The sequence below is a fragment of the Myodes glareolus genome, chromosome 13 (genome assembly GCF_982192425.1).
Source record: "Myodes glareolus chromosome 13, mMyoGla1.1, whole genome shotgun sequence".
Lineage (NCBI taxonomy): Eukaryota > Metazoa > Chordata > Mammalia > Rodentia > Cricetidae > Myodes > Myodes glareolus.
The window spans coordinates 6,696,951-6,718,949 of NC_142038.1; the positions used below are offsets into that span (position 1 = coordinate 6,696,951).

Consider the following 21,999-nt stretch of genomic DNA (forward strand, 5'->3'; position numbering starts at 1 on the left):
TGAGGTTTAAATAATGTCTTTGGGCCCAAAAAGGTGAGGATATTTTAGAAGGCTGTGCTGAATGTCAGGAGACTGAAGGTTTATGATCTTAATGCTCTAATGAAATCAAGATGAGGAAGAAATGCCTTTCATAGCAACAGAAACGGCCCAAGAAATGCAAGCATCTTGGCAGGGTGAGAATTGTCAGTCCTGTGGCTTTCATAGACTGTGATTATGTCTTTCTCCAAATTACAAAGCCTGTACATGCTTTTTGATACCAGTCGTATGAGGCGTGTGTGTGTGTGTGTGTGTGTGTGTGTGTGTGTGTGTGTACATACATGCGTGCATGTTCTAAAGACAACAGAACCTACATAAAGGGGTATGTGACACAGCAGGAGAAAATGTTCTGGAAATAAAGGCCTGAATTCGTCCTGTGCTTGTCTCTGGTAAGCTCCCGGTCTCTCTGAGTGTGGTCCAATTTTTTTTCCCCAGAACATGGGGACTGGGCTTGGGAGGCTCAGCTCCCAGTGCCTACACAGTGCTGTGATTTCCATAGGGATAGGTGAGAACGCTCAGGGATGGGGTATCTTTAGAAACATAGCATTTCCTGAGGAGGTGTCAGCAAAGCTGTCTGCATGGTGTCAGCTGCTAGCACCAGATTCATGAGGCTGGAGGCCAAGTACAAGGTGAGAGACAGCAACACTCAATGTCACAGTGTCCAACCAGAGATCAGTGATAGAGACAGCAGAGAGAGGAGAGAGGGGAGGGGAGGTCCAACACATACACGCTCACACACACATATACACATACACACTCACACACACATACACACAGACACATACACACATACACACACATGCACACTCACACACATACACACACTCACACACATATACACATATATACACACACATACACATTCACACACACATACACATTCACACACATACACACATATATACACACACATACACACACATTCACACACATACACACTCGCACACATCCACACATATATACACACTCATACACATACACACATACACACATACACACATATACACACTCATACACATACACACATACACACATGCACACTCACACACATACACACTCACACACATATATACACACACATACACACTCACACACATACACACATATATACACACACACATGCACACATATATACACACTCATACACATACACACATTCACACACACATACATACTCACACACATACACACATATATACACATACATACACACACATACACACACATACACACACATACACACATATACACACTCATACACATACACACATATACACACATACACACCACAGGCCCTTGCAAACACTCAGCCCCAGGTGTCTCTCAGTCAGAGCCTGGGTGCCACTTACTCTGACAACACCCAGGGCCCTTGCCCCCTGCTCACTTCATTGGGAGGACAAGGTGGGTTCTAAATTTATTCTCTGAGGTGTCCTCAGCACCTAGGACAATGATAGTCGTCCATAGTAGGGGCTCAGTCCAGGGAAGGAGAAGAAGGGCAAAGGAAATTCTGAAGACATTTTCTACTAACCCGGACCAGGAAAAACACACACACACACACACACACACACACACACACACACACACACACAGAGAGAGAGAGAGAGAGAGAGAGAGAGAGAGAGAGAGAAAGTCTACATCTTTCACGGGCCTTAGACAATTCCTTGAGTTGTGGCATGGCATTAGACCTAAACAATGTGTAGGTAAGAGGGGTTGGGTGTGAAGACCAGAGTCTGGGTACTAGAGAACCAGGAGATTTTGGGTACTGTGAGGACTAGGGTCTGGGTACCGTGAGGACTGTACTGTGAGGACTATACCGTGAGGACTAGGGTCTGGGTACCGTGGGGACTATACTGTGAGGACTAGGGTCTGGGTACCATGAGGACTAGGGTCTGGGTACCGTGAGGACTAGGGTCTGGGTACTGTGAGGACCAGAGGCAAGTTCTATAAGGACCAGGGACTCCAGGGTCAACTGTGATTTATGCAACCTTACACAGCAGGGGAGAGAGCAGGAGCTGAGGGTTGGAGAGCTATCTGTTGCAGGGACCCCTCTTTAAGCAGGTGCACCTCAGTACATACCCTGTTCTTAGGACAGACCCTTTAGGAATCAAGACTTGTCACGGAGGTGCCAGTAAAAAGGAGACATGCTCCAGGTATCTTCAAGGCAGACAAACTTGCCTTTCCTCCAGACATTGGACTGACAACCTTAAATGCCAGAACCCAATGAGGCAGAGGAGGACAGGGAGGAGGAAGACAGGAAGCAGCAGTAGGCTGACATCTCAGATGTGCTAACTTGTGGTCACTGCCAGGATTAGGTTTAGATCCTTCATATAGGGCTGCAAGGAGATTCCGCATCTCCACAGATGGAACTGTGCCTTCCAAAAGAGATCACTTGCAATTTAACCTGTCTGACTCTGCAAAGTCACAATTCCGGTGTCCCAGGCAACATATGTTAATTCACCCACAGCTGTGGGGGAAGGATGCGTCTATGAATGAATCCCTTCTCCACTCCTTGTCTAGGGAACACACAACCTTGAGTCTCCAGGCTGACTTTGCTAAAGCAGAAGCACCCCAAACTGGGTCAATCCGCAGGGCATCTGGCACAGCTGTGACCAGTGACATGTGACCACTTTCACAAGGGCGCAGGCTGTGATGTGGGGCAAGGTGCAGCCTGCAGCTGTCACAGTGCAGAGGCCTCAGCTGGTTGCCGCTTTCTCTCTTCCACGAAGCCTACCAACACTGCTGGTCTAAGGCGCATTCTCCCACGATTCTGTCCCCGGATCTGCCTGGGGCAGGCAGCTATCCCTCCTTAGAAGGGTGGGAACTCACACCTGCACGGCCGTTCTGTGCTTCACTCTCAGCAGAATGTCAGTGAGTTCTATGAACTCTCCACCACCTCATCACAGGCTAAGAGGCCAGACCTTGCTGCTCTGGCGGCCGGGTATGCTGCATGAGTTACAGCTTTGGGGATTTTAAGTCTTTGCTCGATTTACTTGGAGGCAACCCTGCGTGAGGACAGGAGCTCTGTGTGAGGAAATGGTGTGCCTCGCACTGAACGCCCTCACAGCGGAGGTGTGCAGACGACTCCAGAGGCAGTGACTACTCCCTAGAGAAGGCTGGGCAGATGCTGGGGCTTGGAGGGCAGATCTTCATGCTTCAGGGTCCCTGCCCCCACTCCTGCATTGAGACACCCAATACTTCATTTAGTTCAATAGAAAGAGGTCAGATGTAAACCCCTCAATGTAGAAAGCAGGTTAAGTTTTGCAAACTCTACCTGTGTGGGGAGAACCATTCAATGAAGTCCTGGAGACTGGGGTTCAGTGAGATACCAAGATATGTATGTATGTATGTATGTATGTATGTATGTATGTATGTATGTACTATCCATCTCCCTGTCTGATGGAGGAGGGTTATCTGTCTATTGTGTTAGTTTCATTGGTCAATAAAGAGACTGCCTTGGCCCTTTGATAGGACAGAAAATTAGGTAGGCGGAGTAAACAGAATAGAATGCTGGGAAGAGGGCTATGAGGCAGAAGCCATGGAGCCAGCCACCAGGTCAGACATGCTGAATCTTTTCTGGTAAGCCACCAACTCGTGGTGCTACAGATTATTAGAAATGGGTTAATATCAAGATATGAGAGTTAGTCAGTAACTAACTCTCTAGAGATAATGGGCCAGGCAGTGCTTAAATGAATACAATTTGTGTGTTGTTATTTCTGGGACTAAGCTAGCCGTGTGGGAGCTGGGTGAGGCGAAAAGCAGGCCTGCCCGCAGCTCCATACTACACCTGTCTTCAGCCATTCTTTTCTATCTTCTTTCTTTTCCTCTTCCTTCTTTCCTTCCTTCTTTTCTTTCTACCTACCTTCCTATGAATCCTTATACTATCTATCCAGCCTTCTCCATCTATGTATCCATCATCTATTTGTCTGTCTGTCTGTCTGTCTGCCTGTCTACTTGTATCTACCTATCATCTATCTTTCTATCTAATCCAATTATTTGCTATCAGGCCTTTTACTGATCTCTGCACTTCTGTGTTCTGCCTCCCCTTCTGTAACGATTCCCAGCATGTAGTCTGGAAGCAAAAAGGGCTGGCTTATAGCATCTGCTTTGAGTCTTTCTTTCTGCAGCAATAGGTCTGGACACGTGAAGACGATAATGCGATCAAGACCGTCATCTCCCCTTATCAAACAATGTACAGTGACATATGGTACAGCATGTGCACCATGCCTGCTTCTGAATAGGGTGTGTAATCTTGCTATTTCTAGGACAACAACTTTGGCTAGGGTTCACACCACACTTCAGGATACCCCAAGGCTATTATCTCACCAGACATCTGAAGGAATCAGAATAAAACCAGCCAACACATATCGCCTGCTTCTGAAAACATACACCCCACTCACCCCCCAATGCATGCATATATGCACATCCCCAGCTTTTCCCCTCCCACACCCATGCACACCCCTACATGCTGTCTCTACCCACCACACATACATGCTGTCCCTACCCACCACAACATACACACATGTGTGTGCACGCACATGCACACACACACACACATGTAAATATGCACACGAGAGAAGCCTAGTGGTAGCACAAGCGTGTAATACCAGCATTTGAGAGCTGGAGTTAGGAGAATAAGGAAGTCAAGGTCACCCTTGTCTCGATAATGTGTTTGAGGCCAGCCTAGGCTACATGACAGTCAGTCTCAAACACACACACACACACACACACACACACACACACACACAAGACCACCATCACCATCACAAAAACCCAAGATAACAACAAAAAGGAAGTCTAACTCCTAATATACATGAGAATCATTTTTTATTTCTTTCCCTATGTCATTGGCTTTCTTAATTATTGATTTAATTTGTCTGGTCTTTTAAGGCAACAATTTATAATAAACCATGTCCTAACTCCTCATCTGGCTTCTAGAGGCAAAAAGCAGGTTTACATGTCTGGTTTCTGCACAGGGCAGGGTTTTCCTGGCCATCCACTGTAGAATGAGATCAGTAGTAACAAAGCCCACTTGTGTATGCAGCAGACACCAGGACTCTGTTGTGATAGCTGTCGCAGTGACTAAAACACACTGACTATTCCAAAATGCAAGCACAGGATGGAGTGCTTTGTCCTTTATAACAACAAGGTGTGTATGTGGTAGACAGCCGCAGTTCTGGCTGCCTTTTGGGGGACAGTGTCTCATGTATCACAGGCTGGCCTTGATGGTGCCATATGGCAGAATATAACCTTGAACTTCTGATCCTTCTACCTCCTCCTGCTGCTATACAGATGTGTACAATACATGCAGTGCTGGGAAGAGAACCTTGTGTATGTAAAGAAACCACCCATCTCTGACTGAGCTTCATTCCTGGTCTTGAGAGCCGCCATTTTAGGGCAGCCCTTCTGCTTCAGACACTGAACATACTGCAGGGCACTCAGGAAATTCTTTGCCTTAGGAAACAGAGTGAGGAGCTTCCAAAATCCCTAAGAAAACCACAGTCACTTAAAGTCAAGGACTCCCTCTCCTTTCTCTTGGTGCAGCCTGAGATACACTGCATGGTGTCTTGTGCTGAGAAGACAGCAGAACTTCCATAGAGGAGCTGTGCCTCTGATGTGCGGGAGAAACACACAGCATACCTTTATAATTTCTAGCTAGCAAGTTTACTTAGACCTCTAGCGTCTGAAGAGTCAAAGGAGGTGACTATCCACAGGACGCTCCATGAGATATAGCCACACACAGGGAGAAAGGAGATAAGACTAAGAATGGATAGAGAATTAGACATAAATGGCCAAAATGTAAAAATGCTGTTAACATAAAACTTTATCAACAACTCCACGAGTTCTTATTACAAAAATTCAGCTTGATAGGGATGTGCACAGGGAGTCCTGAGGACAACGACTGTGTGTTTGTGTGCATGTGCAAATGCATTCAAGGTGAGCCGAGCGGAGCTAGATGTGTGGGCCCTCACTGTGCATTTCCTCTGCCTCCCGAGTGCTGGAATTAAAGGCATGCAACACGACCACCTGGCTTCTTCTGTTTCATGTTGTAGCCCTGGCTAGCCTAGAACTTGATTATGTAGAAAAGGCTGGCCTACAATTCAGAGAGATTCACCTATCTCTGCCTCCCGAGTGCTGGCATTAGAACCATTGCTACCATGCCTGGTTACATGACTTAGAGTGGAAAGAAAGAACAAAATACCACACGTGTAGATGCTATCACGTTCTAGTAGAATATCCCAACAAACCTATGAAACCACAGAAAGTGAACCAAAAACCATCTGTTACTTAACAAGAACATTCGGCCAAGTGGCAGGGCACACGCTTAACACGTGAAAATCACTCACAGTTCTAGATATCAAAAAAAAAAAACACTGACGTTCAAAACATGCTGACACTTACAAGTGCCACAAGGAAAATGAATATTTAAGTGTCCTGAAGAAAAAAACCGGTGGAAGAAAAAAAAATCTGACGGAAGAAATGAATGGCCTGCGGAATCAGGGGCCACCTATGATCTTCTGTGGGAACCCTCAACACCGGTTCACCGGTGTAGACGTGTGCTCATGAAATGCCACCAGGGAAGGGTGTTGTGTGTGTGAAGAAGCCACACTAGAATTTCTTTGGAGAGCCCGAGAACCCGGAATATCCAGCATGAGTTTACTTTTTTCTAAAAAAAAAATATTTTATGTATGAGGGTTTTGCCTGTATTCTGTATGCGCACTGTGTATGTGTGTGTGTGTTGCCCATGGAGGTCAGAAGCATCACGTGGGCACTGAGAACTGAACCTGGGTTCTCTGCAAGACAAGGAACAAGTACTCTTAATTGCCGAGTCAGTGTTTCAGCCCTCTCTCCATCCACATGGTTTTTTATAAAGGAGGAGAAGGAGGTGGTGGGGCAAGAAGAGAAGGAGAAAGAGGAGGAATAAAAGGAGAAGAACGAAGACAGGGAGGAGGAGGTGAAAGAACCGTCTCTGCCTGACTCACTCACGTATTGAGTCAGTGGTGGAGACATCCTGGTCCTGATGAGGGCACAGCCACACTGTTCTGTGGAGCAGAGTCTGGAAGTAAGCCACCAAAACAAACAACAATCAGACAAACACAAAAACAAAATGTGAAAATGATTTTTGACAGTGGCAAAAGCAATTTGATGAACTGCATTTCCTAAAGTCTTTTATCAAACCCCAAAAGTATTTTAACAAAAAGCCCCAGTCTAAACTTCACACTTTACACACAAGTTACTGAGAATGGATCACAGGCTGAAGTGTGGAAAAGTGGAAACAAAAACGAAAAACAAAAGAGCACAAGGAGTCTTCAGGACTTTAGGTGAAGAATTCTTGGGTTTTCTTCCTTTTACTTTTTGTTTGTTTTTTGAGATGGGTCTCACTATGTAGCTCTCCTGGCTTGGAATTCACTTTGTAGACCAGGCTGGCCTTGAACTCACAGAGATCCACCTGCCTCTGTAGTCCAATTCTGCTGGATGAAGAATTCTTAAGACTTTACACCAAACAAAACAAAACAAAAACAAAACCACCCCTAAGCAACAACATAAAAGCCACACCCCCCAAAAAACCAAAACACCTACCAACCAAATATATATATATATTTGGTTGGATATATATATATACATATACATATATATATATATATGTATATGTATATATATATCCGAAACAAACAAGCAAAAAACCCAAATCCACATTAACGGGAAAATGAACACCTTGAGATGCATCAAAATAATTAATTATAACCAACTTTTTCTCTGAACACTCTCACAGAGAAGATGAAAACACAGACTGAACTGTCAGGAAGGAGCGGAAGACGGAAGCTCTAGAGACCAGAAGAACGAGCAAAAACAAATGTTAATAAAAACTACTGACCCAATTCAAAAGTGAAAGAAAGAAACAAGTAGCCTTTTTGCTGAGGAGGACTTGCAGATGGCAAAGGCGTACACTCAATCTTTCACACCATCAAACCCACCATGATCTGTCCCCCTACACTACGCCAGAACAGCAAACCAAAACCAAAACTAGAACGAACCTGAAAGCCTGTGCCATCAGGGTCTCTCAGGCAGTGCTGGGTGGAAAGCAGAATGCCACCTCTCCCTGGAAATGAGATGCCAGTTGAACGGGTGTTCGCCACGACATGCAGCAACTGCACTTCTAGGTGTTTATCCCAGAGATCCAAAAACTAGGTCCACACAAGTGATGGTGGACGTTCATAGCAACTTTGTGTGCAGTAACTCCATTCAGAAAGGACCCAAGCACCCTTTCCAGGAAGCTTGGAGAGCAAACAGTGGAACTTCTACCCCACACAAGCACACAGCAACAGCACAGGATAAACCGTAGCCTATGCACTCAACCACCTGTGTGAACTGAGGAAAAATGCACAGCACAGGAGGGGCCACGTCGGATGCATTTGTACAGAGATGACAGCACCAGAGAGAACCAGGGACAGGATGTTGGCAGCGGGGAGGGGGATGGAGGAAGTTGATTACAGCTGTGAAGGGGAGCATGGGACATGCTGAGATGGCAATGGGGCTCAGCCTTGATTGTGTTAGCAGCCAGGTGATTCTACAGGGTGACATCACATAAATCTACACACACACACACACACACACACACACAGATATTAGACACACAGAGACACACATAAACTTATGGGTATAGCCAGATGCATAAACACGGAGACAGGCATAGTGACAGACATAGGGATGTTGGCGTGGAAACCAGTGAAGTGTGCAATCTGAGCAAGGCTAATGGTTGGTATCATGGTTAAATTCCTGGTTACAAGGCTGTGCTGTAGTCTGAAAGATGTTATTGGGGAGACTAAGTGGAGGGCACATGTGCGCGTGAGCTCTGTGCTATTATTTTTCTTCCTCTCCCTTCTCTTCTCCCCCTCCTTCCTCCCTCCCTCCCTTCCTTCTTTTTCTGTCTTCCTCCTCCCTCCATCCCTCCTCCCTTCCTTCCTCTCTCCTCCTCCCACTTTTTCTGACAGAATCTCACAGAATATATAGTCAGGGTGGCCACACACTCACCACCCCCCTGAGTGCTGTAATCACACCTACATATCCCACCCCCAGCTCTCTACACAATATCTTGTAATTGCAACAAGGCTACTATTATCCCCAAACAGAAGATTTTAACAGATTGTCTCAATGAACATCCGTGGTCATATGCATCCTCCTAGGAATTCTCTTGAAGGTTGGGTTAGGGTTGTGCTTAGGGGGTAAGGGCTGGGCTTAGGGATAAGGTTGGGGATCGATTGTGTACAGTCTCAGTTAAAGTGTTTATTTCTTACTCACATGTGAGTTCTCCTTTCTCTACCTCTTCGTACTTACGTGGCACAGTCAGGGTTTGAGAATTCTCACTAGTATAAGGAATGTGAAACAGTATCTTATCATCACTTTATTTTTTTTTCACTGATTAGCTGTGGGTTGAAATTCTTTTCCTATCTTAATTGATCCATTTCGGGTTTATCTCTTAGAACTCAGAGAGTGTTCAGTCACACTTTTAACTCCATATGTCCCTGAGACTGAGCTGACTCCATTCTTCCCACATCTTTTTTGTTTCTTTTGTTTTGAGACAGGGTTTCATGTCTCATGTTCTGCTGGCCTGAAACTCTCTTCATGGCAGAGGCTGACCTTGAATTTTTTATCTTTCTGCCATTGTCATTTTCCAATTGGGGGCAGGGGGAGGGTGACAGACAGGTACCACGCTGCCAGTTTTCACAAGATGCTGGAGTTCTGGATGTTGAACCCAGGGTCTTGTGCATGCTAAACAAGTGCTCTGCCAACTGAGCTACATCTCAGCCCTCCAGTTTCTGTCTGTCTGCCTGCCTCTCTTTCTAAAGAACTTTCAGAATCATGGGGTCACATCTTTAAACCTCCTGAGTGGAGACTTGTGGTGGCTTCAGAATATGCTACTTGTTCTCAGGAGTCAGCAGAAGCCGTGACAGAAGATGGCCCCATGCTCAGCAGCCCGGGGTTCCTCCAAGAGTCCAGCTACCTCCTCATCAACCTGTTCTAAGTGGATCAGGCTCCCACCTCTGCCAGAGCTGCTGCCTCCAAACGGATCAAATCAGATTGCTAACAAGTATCTCCTGCTGACTTTGCTTCTTGGCTGAAGTCTACCCACCAGAGATTTTAACAGAGAGTTAAAGCCTTCCTGTCAACAGCAAAGGAGGCTAGGGCAGGGACATCACCTAAGATGGGTGTTTCTATGGTCAGGTCACCTTGGGGATGGAAAGTGGATGTTTTCATAAGCACGGTCACTCATCAGTGGAGGACATAAAACTTTTGGTCCTATGTATACCTGTGTGTGCAGTACGTATATGCTGCATATCTATGTGAGCAGTATGTGTATGCTGCATAAGTGCTGGTGCCCTCAGAGTCGGGGAGACAGTGTCGGATTTCCAGGAGCTGGAGTTCCAAGCAGTTGTGAGTTCAAAGCAGTTGTGAGCCAACAGCTATGGGTGCTGGGAACTGAACTAGGGCCCTCTACAAAGGCCGTAGAGCATCTTTAACCACTGGACCATCCCTCCAGCCTCTAATGGTGGACATTTAAGAAGAAAGGAGGGGCACCTTTAAGTGGTCACGAGGCCAGGTGGTAATTTTGCAGAGGCACTTCACTTCCCCTCTGTGCCTGAGAGGCAACTAACAGGGTAATGATGGGGAATGAAGCTCTCTCCGGGCAGTGGAGACTGAAATGCAGTGGTTATCAGTTTTCGGCAGGGAGCCTGGTGTTTGGTGAGTGGTCAGTCAATGTCACCTGCTATTGGGGAGGCACAGGCAGTCGCTGACATTTGAGAGAACCTGGAGGGGACTAGAGAGATGACTCAGGGGTGAAAGCACTTGTCGTGGTCACCAGGGCTGACGACCTGAGAACCTACATAGTGGAAGGCGAGAGCTGACCCCCTTGCAACTTATCCTCTGACCCCTGCCCGTGTTCACGCACATATACACATAGATAAATAAGTAAATATAATCCAACCTGAAGAGGAAACCTAGAATCAAACAGAAAAAGCTTTGGCACTCCAAAACCCAAGCGAAATCTGAACATCCTTGAAAGATGGGGCTATGTTCTTTTTCTGTGTTCGCACATCTTTTCTTAACCACACACTATTTCCACCAAGAACCAACACTCCATATCTAGACAGACATTAAAAGCGGATTTGAACACACTATATATATATATATATATATATATATATATATATATATATATCCTCAAGTTGATAAAACGCAGGCATTTCAGAACAATTACATCCTTAGGCGTTGTCTCTCATATTCATGGTTATTTTAAACCGTATTTTCTCTTTCAGGTGTCTGTATATCCCACCGAGAATCTGAGGATGTTTACACAAGCTGGGTTGCCGTGCACCTGCGTGGTGATTATCCCGCTCTCTGGCCTGGGACCGTCTCTTCCGGGGATGCCATCCTCTAGAGCAGGTACCCACACCAATTCCAGAGGTGCTGGCAGAGTAAGCTCTATTTGGGAGAGTCATGGGTAGTGAGGGGGTGGTCTTCTAAGCTTACCTAGACATACCCTCCAAAGCTACGAGTCTTAACGAGACCTCCCTAAGGTTTCCTTCCTCTGAAAAAGTCGCTCTAGTTGTGTGTCCCGTGTCCAGTGCAGGCAGAGGCGATGCTTGCCTGATGTCTGATGTCTCCTACCCCTACTGACTCTCACCCCCAGTTCCAAGACTCTCCCCGACTGTACAGATCCACGCTTGTGTGCTGAGTGGATCAGCTGCTATCCTGCTGGCAAGCAGCAGAGTCCAAACTGATTCCTCAGGGAACCGCAAGCCCTTTTTCAAGCCTTGCTCCACCTCCCAAGTCAGGGGACTAAAGGAGCACCTCGAAATCCCAAGCGGCTTACGCCCATGCCCTAAAAACCAGAGTTTATAACAAACCAAAGCAAAACACTAGGACTGCTCTCACCCCGAGGGGCAACTGGGACCAGGCGCTTCAGCAGGACCAAGAGATCCAGTTACAGCGGGAAGACCACTCCAGCTGGACAGAGGCCAGCAGGTGGCCGCAGGTGGACAGGGTGGGTGGGGGGTCTGCGTGCGGCACCGAAAGGGCCTAGGAGCCAGACACAGGCCCCGAGAAGGCGGAAGCTTGGGCAAGTGCCTGTCGCCGCCCTCTGCTCAAAGAGAAACTGCTTCTCCTTGTGGGGAGGGGCAGGACAGGGATCTTCCGAGGGGCAGCAGGTGTGTGGTTAGCAGGCGCTGTAGGCTTAGATGGACCCCTGCTGTGCCTTAGGAGCCGCCCAAGACCCCTCTCTCACGCTGGGGGCGGTCTCTCTCGACCGAGGTCACCTCCCACCCCTAAACTCCTCCCCCCACCACTTCCAGGCCGCGCGAGTTTCAGCGACCCCGGGGTCCCCAGGCTTGGCTAGAGACTACCCGGGAATATCCCTCAGGCCTCCAGTCCCCACCGCTGTGGACCTGAGTCTACAACCGCGTCCACCACTTCCCAAGAAAGAGCGAGACTGCCGACGTGGTATCGGTCCGAGAGGTCGCCTAGCTGCCACCTGCGGGGCCACCTGCTTCTCTGGTCAGGTGTGACCCGGGCGCTCCTGGCCTGGGAGAGGGACCAGAGCTCTGCGGCCGGTACCGAGCGCCCTTTTCTCCGCCTCTCTGGGAGTTAGGCTCGGTGCTGGGGTCTCCCGCTCTGAGGGGCGCCGAGACAAAGGCTCCAGGGCCGCCCCGCTCGTCCCTGATAATCATCACTCACCGGTGCTGGCTGCGGCTCGGAGGTCAAGCGGCGCCAGGGAGCTCGGCAGGAGGAACCGGACGCTGGGTTCGGGGTCGCTGGGCCGCGGGTCCTGGGTTTCGGGGTCGCGAGACGCGGGCCGCCTGGGCCAGAGGCTCGTCCTCGCTGGCGCTCAGCGGCGGTGACTGACAGTGGCTGCTCTGGGGACGGGCACGCACCCCGCTCCCGCCCCGCCTCACTCCGTCTGCTGGCAGGTAAACGCGCACCACTGGAAGGGCGGGGGACACGCGGGGACCCAGGGGCAGGGCAACCCTCCGAGTGGCGGGGCGGGGCTTTTCTCGTCACCGCCCTAAGCTCTTCGCGCTGCTACTCTCAGAACTTCCCTGCTTTGGAAACCTGGAGAATGGGAGTTCACAGCAGCTCTCAACAGAGGTCTGGATGGCATTGACCACCATGCACCATGGGTTACCTGGATCCCTGGTACCTGTCCCTGATGACGAGGTCAGTTGCACCCGAGGTGGGTTTCTGAGTTCTGGGCCTGAAGCTGGAGCTGAGACCACAGGTGCTGGTTGGAGTGCCCAGGACCAGGACTCCTGTTGTCAGGAAGACTCCAACAAGAAAGCGTCCCCTTTCTTCTACTCTGGAACCTTTTTGTGCTTACTTGAACACAGTTCCCGTGCTGTCACGTGGATCTTTTGACTCCATCAGCCTGACTCTGGGTAGGTGAGAGGAACTAGTGGATAGGGACCACACCAAGTCTCTAGTTCTTATCTAGTTAAGTAAACCCTACTAGAGAATCAATCAGACAACCTAGTGACACACCCATACATGCAAAGAACAGAGGACAGGAAGTCTCAGCTGGCTCCTAGGGAGTTTCACATCCTCCTGGAAGGTGGAGGATCTAGCGACTATGTATGTCTAAATGCCAGTCTTCTGAAGGCAAATACTTTTCCAGCAGTCTAGAGACACCCACCTGGTCCTTACCTAGGAACTGTTGGTGACGAGGATGTAGGTCCTGGGATTTGGAGGTAAGGATGAAAAAGTAGGGGAAACATAAGATGGAGTGACCTTAAGCCTCCCTGAAGCAAGAGAGCCACCAGGGTAGGGATGTCCAGTGCTCACAACTGGCCAGGTCACCCTTGGTGCTCAGGCCACCAGAGAATGTTGGAACTTCGGGTCCCATCCCAGACATCAAAGCTCAGTGTCAGCAGCCAGAAGACAGATGTGTCCTAGAGTCCCCGCCCTGCAGATGTCAGTGAATCTGGGAGCTGCTAGTCATGATGGGAACAACAGCCTCCTGACCTCCAAGGCTTTGTTGGTTCCCGGGGACAGCAGGTTTCCCTCCTGGTGGCTGGCATGGCTGATCCTGCCAGACCCTTCTAAAAGGATTTGTGAAATGTTGCCTGCAATGTTTGTGGGGATACAATGCTTGTGTAGATAGGTGTCCTGTGGAATATTACTTTTGACAAAGATGTGTTACATTTGTTTATATTGTATTTATTTAACTATCTAATGATGTGTTACATTTGTTGATACTGTATTTGTTTAACTATGTAACGATGTGTTACATTTATTTATGCTGTGTTTTTCAACTATGTAATGATGTCTTACATTTGTTTATGTTACATTTGTTTAACTATGTAAAGATGTGGTGTTTTACCTGCCTAAGGCACCTGATTGGTCTAATAAAAAGCTGAGTGGCCAATAGCTAGTGGGGTTGGTGGGCAGAGAGACTAAGAGGAGGAATCTAGGCTTGGGAGAGGAGAGAATAAGGTATAAAAAAAGAGGGGGGCACCTGGGGCCAGCCAGCCAGGCAGCCACGAGCCAGTCAGACCCTGAGTAAGACAGAGATAATGAAAGAAAGGGAAAAAAAAAACAAACCATGAAACAAAATACAGATGAAGAGAAACAGGTTAAATTATCAGAGCTAGTGGGACAAGCATAAGATAAGTCCAGGCATTCCTAATTAATAGTAAGGCTCTGCATCATGATTTGGGAGTTGGTGGGTGGTCCAAAAGAAGGTCTGCTACAGATAGGAGCCAGACCCTCAAGCTCCATAAAGACTTTTCAAGAAAGACATGAGTGTGGAGTAGGCGCTTTAATAGGGCTGTTGGTCACTATTTGAGGGTCATGTTTAACAGCTTCCTGCCTTGCTGGCTAAGGAAAGGAGAAAAGACCCAAGGACTAGGGGTTCTAAAGCCAGTCCTCACCATGGGAGTCAACTCTTACCCAAAGACTGTAGCCTTTAACAAGATGACTGAGATTCGATCCTTTGGGCTAGAGGGAAAGTCAGCTTTTGACAAGTGGTGACGGCGCCTCCTGTTGTCTTTGGCGCTTTTAAGAAACCCTGGTGCAGTTGCCTCCTTCTCTCACTAAACTTCAGGCTGCCAGAGGGTAGAGTGCACAGCCCTGTCAACATCTTTTTTTTCCTATTTTTATTGCTTTATAAATAATATCATTCAAAATTTTCACTTCCTCCCCTCCTCCCATTTCCCTCCTGCCCTTCCACTCACCCTCCCCCCTCCATCCAGGCTTAGGAAGGTGTGCATCCAAATAGACTAAGATCTCAAAAAGCCAGTACATGCAGTAGAGACAAATCCCAGTGCCATTATCATTGGCTTCTCAGTCGGCCCCAGTTGTCAACCACATTCAGAGAATCCAGTTTGATCACATGCTCGTTCAGTCCCAGTCCAGCTGGCTTTGGTGAGCTCCCCTTAGATCAGGCACACTGTCTCAATGGGTGGACCAACTCCTTGCTGTCCTGACTTCCTTGCTCATATTCTCCCTCCTTCTGCTCTTCAACTGGACCTTGGGAGCTCAGTCCAGTGCTCCGATGTAGGTCTCTGTCTCTATCTCCATCTGTTGCTGGACGAAGGTTCTATGGTGATATTCAAGATAGTCATCAGTCTTGCACCTCACTAGGCAGCAAAGGCTTCTGCTTGCGACCTACCCTTAGCATAGGCTTGCTGAGTCAGACTCCAAATGCACCAAGGTAAAGTAAGATGAAATTTAGGGCTGGGGAGAGTTTTCTGGGTTAGAATACTTGCTGACCTCCCTGCTCATCTAAGAGTTAGGTGTGACCACAGGTGTCTGTAATCCCAGCAGTGGGGGAGAAGGAGACAGGAGGGTCTTCAGAGGTCTCTGACAAGCCAGATTAGTTAAAACATGGAGTACCTCAAGACCCAGCAATAGCACTTTTGGGTATATACCCAAAGGATGCTCAATCATACCACAACTATGTTCATAGCGGCATTATTTCTCATAGCCAGAACCTGGAAACAACCTGAATGCTCCTCAACCGAAGAATGGATAAAGAAAATGTGATCCATTTACACAATGGAGTACCACACAGAGGGAAGGAAAATAATGACTTCTTGAAATTGCTGGCAAATGAAAGGACCTAGAAAACATCATATTGAATGAGGTGACCCAGACCCAGAAAGGCAAATACATACTCACTCATTAGTGGCTTTTAGACATAAATATACTCACTCATTAGTGGCTTTTAGACATAAAGTAAAGAAAAATCAGCCTACAGTTCACAATCCCAGAGAACCTGTACAACAAAGAGGACCCTAAGAGAGACATACATGGATCTAATCTACATGGGAAGTAGAAAAAGACAAGATCTGAGTAAACTGGGAGTGTGAAGCTCATGGGAGAGGGTAGAAGGAAGGGGGGAGGAAGAGAGGAGAGAGGAGAAAAATATATAGTTCAATAAAAACAAACAAACAAAAACAACAAAAATAAAAAACATCGAGTTTCTGGTTCAGTGAGTCTCAAGGGAATAAGTGGAAAGCAATAGAGGAAAACACCTGATGTCCTCTTCTGGCCTGTGTATACACCTGTCAACATGTACACGGAAATGTACACACCACACATGTACACAGAAGCAATAGAGGGAGGCATCTCATGTTCTCTTCTGGCCTACATATACACCTATCGACACGTACCTAGAAATGTACACACCACACATGTACACAGAAGCCTGATCTAAATATTTCTTGGGATGCTCGCCTTTTGAATTTTCTGTTTTCTTTCCAGAATTGCATTCACAATTCTGTTTTGATTATGAAAGGACAGATTTCAGTTTCACCTCTGCTGTGATTTGCAGCTGGAAGTCTTCATGAAGCAGAGAATGGACTTGTGCCTGGGCTGTTGTCTCATCTCGTGTTCTAGGGAGCGACCAGGTGTGATCCACCATGTGCACAGATGGCAAGAGCAGTAGGTGAGTGACTTGCAGAAAGCTCAGCCTAAGAAAATCCTGATGTGAACAAGGAAAGGCTTGGGGTGTAGCCCCAAGTCACACGCTTACCCGACTCTTTTGCTTTACTTCTTGAAAAATTAAGGCAGGGACATCTGGCTGAGAGCAAACAGTTCTTACTATCAATTTGTTATTATTTTATAAACTTTTACAAAGTATGAACCACATATTTTCATTCAGCTATAGCTTCACAATTTTGTTAATAAAATAAAAAGCATCTAGTTTTTTATGGGCTTGAAGCTCTCCTTGGCCTATAGAAACCCATGGACTAGTCTGTGTTTATGCTTTCCACGGGTGCTGTACTGTGGTTGGTAAGTATTAATCCATTTGTTTTCCTGGATTTTCCAGTGTGAGGCCTGACTGTGTCTGGCGGTTTTCAGGATGCCTCTGCAATCCTCTCGGCCTCTTTGTACTCACAGTGGTCACTTTAAGGGGGAGGTGGTATGGTAATTTGTCTCCCCAATACCAACACCTCCAATTTCAGTGTGTCTTCCTCCTGTGTGACTTTGACACTCAAGCTGTGGGTTGCGGTGTCTGTCTCCTCCTCTTCAACCTTGGAGCTTTGTGTTTTCTTCCCCCAATGGGCCATTCTCTGCATTTGAGACAAACATTCTACCGCTGACCTGTGTCCTTGGTGTAAAAGGCTGGGTCATTGTAATGCCGCCAAGGTTGCCCTGTCTCATTTGAGTTGTCCTGCTTGGGACCTGACCACCAGGCCTTGGGGGCAGCCCAGACAGACTCGTGGGGCAGCTATGTGCACACCTCTGCCTGTCAGCTGTGTGACACCCTGCCGTCTATGAGAGGGGACAAGCCTTTCAGGAAGGCTGCCTTGGGGTCACCCTCTTCTGATTCCTCCAAGCTGAGCTTTGACAACACAGAGCAGAAAGAAGTCATCTGCTCTTGTACTCCCGACTCCTGACCCACAGAAGTCGTGAGATGAGCACAGTTCGATGGTTGTTAATTTAGTCCACCAAGCTTGGGGGCGTTGCTTTGCATTGGGGTAGCTGAAAGAGGTTTTGAGAGAATTAAACCAAACAGTGAGTGATGATAGAATGCCGAGGTGTAGCCACTCACTCCCACCCTATTTGTGTGCGTGTGTGTGTGTGTGTGTGTGTGTGTGTGTGTGTGTGTGCGCGCTCGGCAGAGCTATACAGAGAAGAAGGCACTGTGTTAAATGCCAGTCTTGATTATTGAGCATTCCACTCTTCCAGCCACCCATTTACTTACTTAGTAAACAAAACAACTTGAATTAAGCACAAAAGCAAGGTGTCTCTCTTGAGGAACATGAAGCGCTCTGGTTTAGGCAAACAGGGAAGGGGTACACACACCCCAATAACAGTGTTTGTACCACAGGACAGAGCCCTAGATTCCCAGGAGCCTGCTGAGCAGTGGTAAACAGTGTGGGAATTGGCCAGATGGAGAAAAGGGGACATGTGCACATAGGGAGCTTGTTAGAAACCGGTAGGTCAAAGGGACGACGAGGCTGCCACTAAGCCCTGGGGAGCCACAGCAAAGCAGTCATGTCACAGCTGATGCCTGGCCAACACCTGCCTGAGACCTAGCCCTTCGTGGGATTAACTCACTCCAATCCTGCAGGAAACTTAGTTGGAGGAGGAGCCTAGGCTTCAGGGTCAGCAAGGCGCTTAGGATCAGCCAGCTTGTTCAGGGCAGAGCCTAGGTGCTATGCAGGCCAGCTCGGCGATCCTGGGAGAGTCTGGGGCTGGAGACAGGATCTCCCCAAATCCCACAGAGGTGGGGCAGCTCTGAACTCATGGCAACCCAGGCATCTCTTGAGTGACGGGAGGCATCCTGTATAGGTGTACGACTGTAACATGAGGGCTGGCTTGTTGGGGTTTCTGTCCCTCCCAGTACCCCAACAGCCGGCAAGCAACAAAGAAAATCACACACAAGACTCCATAAGGTTATAAACTGATTGGCCCATTTGGTCAGGCTACTTATTAGCTCTTATAACATATATTACCCCATTATCCTTATCTATTTTAGCCACATGGGCTCAGTACCTTTCTCAGTGTGACAGCTTACATGTTGCCTCTTCGGTGGTCTGCGCAGGAGTGGCTGAGAGAGAGCTTCTGCTTCCAGAATACTCCCAGTCTCTTTGCTCCACCCCTACTTCCTGTCTGGCTTTCCTGCCTATACTGCCTGCCTGGCCAATCAGCGTTTTATTAAAATATGATTGACAGAATACAGATAATTCTCCCGCACCATTTCCCTCTTTTTTTTTTTTAAACAAAGGAAAATACCCATAATCCATTTGTTGGGAATGTGGGCGTAGTATTTCAGGCTACTTCCTGCTGGTTGGGGGCGCTGATGATCTTATGGGGACCTAAAGAAAATTTAGAGTTATAATCAAGTCATGACTGGAGTATCCTGTGAGTCTCGATCATCTCAGGCAGCAGTCTTGGATCAGTTCTGGATGTAGACCTCTGTCATCTGGGCCATCTGTTCCTATCAGAGATTTTTCAGGTGGCCTCCCTTGGTCAAAGGTGATTATTCTTAACTCTGAATAAATCCAGAGTCTCTCGTTTTCTGTGGAAACAAAAGCAAAATCTCTTCTCCAAAGTAACATACCTTTTGACTTCAGTTTTGAAGCCAAGGTATTTTCAAAATTCCTATCTTGGGTTAGTTCAGCAGCATTTATAAACAAAAGTCTTTTAGCAGTTGTTGCTCCTTCCTCAGCAATCAAACAATTTAAAGAGAGCATAATAGCATACAGTATGAAGATTCTCTGTGCATTTTCCATCTTTATGTGGCTTTATTTTAACCTCTATTTCTTTTATTTTTACTTTTACTTTTTGAGACAGGATCTTTGTATATCTTTGTCCTGGAATAACACTGTAGACCAGGCTGTCTTTGAACTCACAGAGATCCTCCTGTCTCTGCCTCCCCAGTGCTGGGATTAAAGGTGTATGCTACCACACCTTGAACTCACAGAGATCTGTCTCTGCCTCCCAGGCATTGGGATTAAAGGCGTGTACTACCACACCTTGAGGTCACAGAGGTCAATCTACCTCTACCCCTTGAAGTCACAGAGGTCAATATGCCTCTGCCTCCCAGGCATTGGGATTAAAGGTGTGTACCACCACACCCAACTACTCTCTTTCTTTCCTTTTAACTTTAAGAACTTTAACTTTTAGCCTGCATATACACACTGTAAACCATTTAGAGGTTTTCTTCCTCTTTGAATCTCTCTTTACTGTACATTTTTCTTTTTCTGACCATATGAGTCTTTAATTTACTAAGCAATATGGAGAGCTGTGGCTTTGATGGCTAGATCCAGCTCATTCCTTAGCTTTTCAGCCTCAAGGCTGAGGTACCAGCCAGAGCTGTGTTCACTGCCACAACTCTATGGCGTTTCAAGGTCCTTGCCAGCAAGCAAGCTGCGGCATTCTGCTCACAGACCACACTCGGTCGGACTGCCTGCCTGAAAGAGTCAGAGTTTGCTCTGGCAGGACAGCCTAGAAAGCCGACATTTTAAAACAGCACAGATTTTTTTCCTGCTACAGCTTAAAACCGAAAAGCATACGTTCAGCTTTTCATCAACACCATTTAAGTGTTTCGTGGCAGGACCTCTTAATGAGCTGCAAGGTTTTGCAGCTAAGGCTGAGTCAAGAAGCCTCTCTTAGATGAGAGCATTTGCTTGCCTCTAGCAAGCAGAGCAGAACTGAAAAATTGCTGCTACCAAGAAAACATACTTTACTCTATTCTTTCCCAAACTTTCTCAGGCTTTCTGTGGATTCATTTATCCACGTCTGGGCGCCATATGTAACATGAGGGCTGGCTTGTTGGGGTTTCTGTCCCTCCCAGTACCCCAACAGCCGGCAAGCAACAAAGAAAATCACACACAAGACTCCATAAGGTTATAAACTGATTGGCCCATTTGGTCAGGCTACTTATTAGCTCTTATAACATATATTACCCCATTATCCTTATCTATTTTAGCCACATGGGCTCAGTACCTTTCTCAGTGTGACAGCTTACATGTTGCCTCTTCGGTGGTCTGCGCAGGAGTGGCTGAGAGAGAGCTTCTGCTTCCAGAATACTCCCAGTCTCTTTGCTCCACCCCTACTTCCTGTCTGGCTTTCCTGCCTATACTGCCTGCCTGGCCAATCAGCGTTTTATTAAAATATGATTGACAGAATACAGATAATTCTCCCGCACCATACGACTAGCCCTATATTTGATTCAGCACGAAGAACAGCACAGAAGGGTTACTCCAGTGACCCAGTATAGTCTGGGGTCCCTAAAGGAGCTCTTGTCTCCCATTAGAAGAAACTGGGGAAGGGCAGCTGACCCACCCAGTAAATCTCCTAAACCCATTGGGAACTCACAGCAACCTGCTTCTACAAGGGCCCATTGCCCCCTGGCCTGAGTTCTGTGTCCTCTCTCTGCATCCGGGGACAGCTTTACCTTTGTGAACCATGTCAGTCAGGGTAGCTGAACTGTGTGGCTGTGTGACCGCAAGGGAGGGTCTGTGTCTCTCTGCGTGGCAGTCAACTCCTTTCTTATCACGTGGCTGGGCTCTTTCCACAAGTTAAGGCCAACCAACTCTGAGGTCATGGTGGGACTTTTTTGTTCTCCTGGGAGTTATTCGAACATGCCTAGCTTCAGACCTCTGGGCTGGCAGTGGGAACACTTCCTAAGCTCACCTTGTTACAAATCTGTGGGCTCATGCGCCCTCTGGAGGACAACTGTGTCAGTTCAGGCTACTTATGTCAGGTAGAAGAGTGTAGTCCGGTAGCAGGTTGCAATAGCGGTTTGGAGGACAGTTCCAAGTTTAGAGTCAGGGTCCAGGCCAGAGGGCACTCAGGAAAATCTGATGATCAGCCAGCATTGGATGGGACTTCAATGTTTTCCTTTATTGTCCTCAGTATGTCTTGTGTGTCTCTGTGGTCTTGGAAGCACAGATTAGCAAAGAAAACCCATCAACGAACCAATTGAACAAAGAACCACCTCGAGAATGAGATTGA

The 21,999-nt window shown here is 47.4% G+C and overlaps 1 protein-coding gene and 2 long non-coding RNA genes across 10 annotated transcripts in view; 1 reads left to right on the top strand and 2 right to left on the bottom strand.

Moving 5' to 3' along the window:
• Positions 1-12,905, bottom strand: part of Mbp (myelin basic protein) — a 109,862-nt gene extending 96,957 nt beyond the window's left edge. For 7 of the 8 annotated variants that reach the window (XM_048419606.3, XM_048419610.3, XM_048419605.3 and 4 more), the window contains exon 1: positions 12,769-12,905. The gene's annotated coding sequence lies outside the window, so the exon portion shown is untranslated. Of the gene's footprint in view, positions 1-7,020; positions 7,073-12,768 lie in introns of those variants that run through there. The other variant, XM_085676359.2, reaches the window with a different exon arrangement.
• Positions 12,906-13,080: 175 nt separating this feature from the next.
• LOC148119941 (uncharacterized) lies at positions 13,081-17,240 on the top strand. Its single transcript, XR_015734668.1, has 2 exons — positions 13,081-13,248; positions 16,862-17,240. It is a non-coding gene; the product is annotated as an uncharacterized LOC148119941 (long non-coding RNA).
• A 1,688-nt stretch (positions 17,241-18,928) lies between these two features.
• Positions 18,929-21,178, bottom strand: LOC148119942 (uncharacterized). Its single transcript, XR_015734669.1, has 2 exons — positions 20,989-21,178; positions 18,929-19,558 (listed from the first exon to the last, which is right to left on the bottom strand). It is a non-coding gene; the product is annotated as an uncharacterized LOC148119942 (long non-coding RNA).
• Between the last annotated feature and the right edge of the window lie 821 nt (positions 21,179-21,999).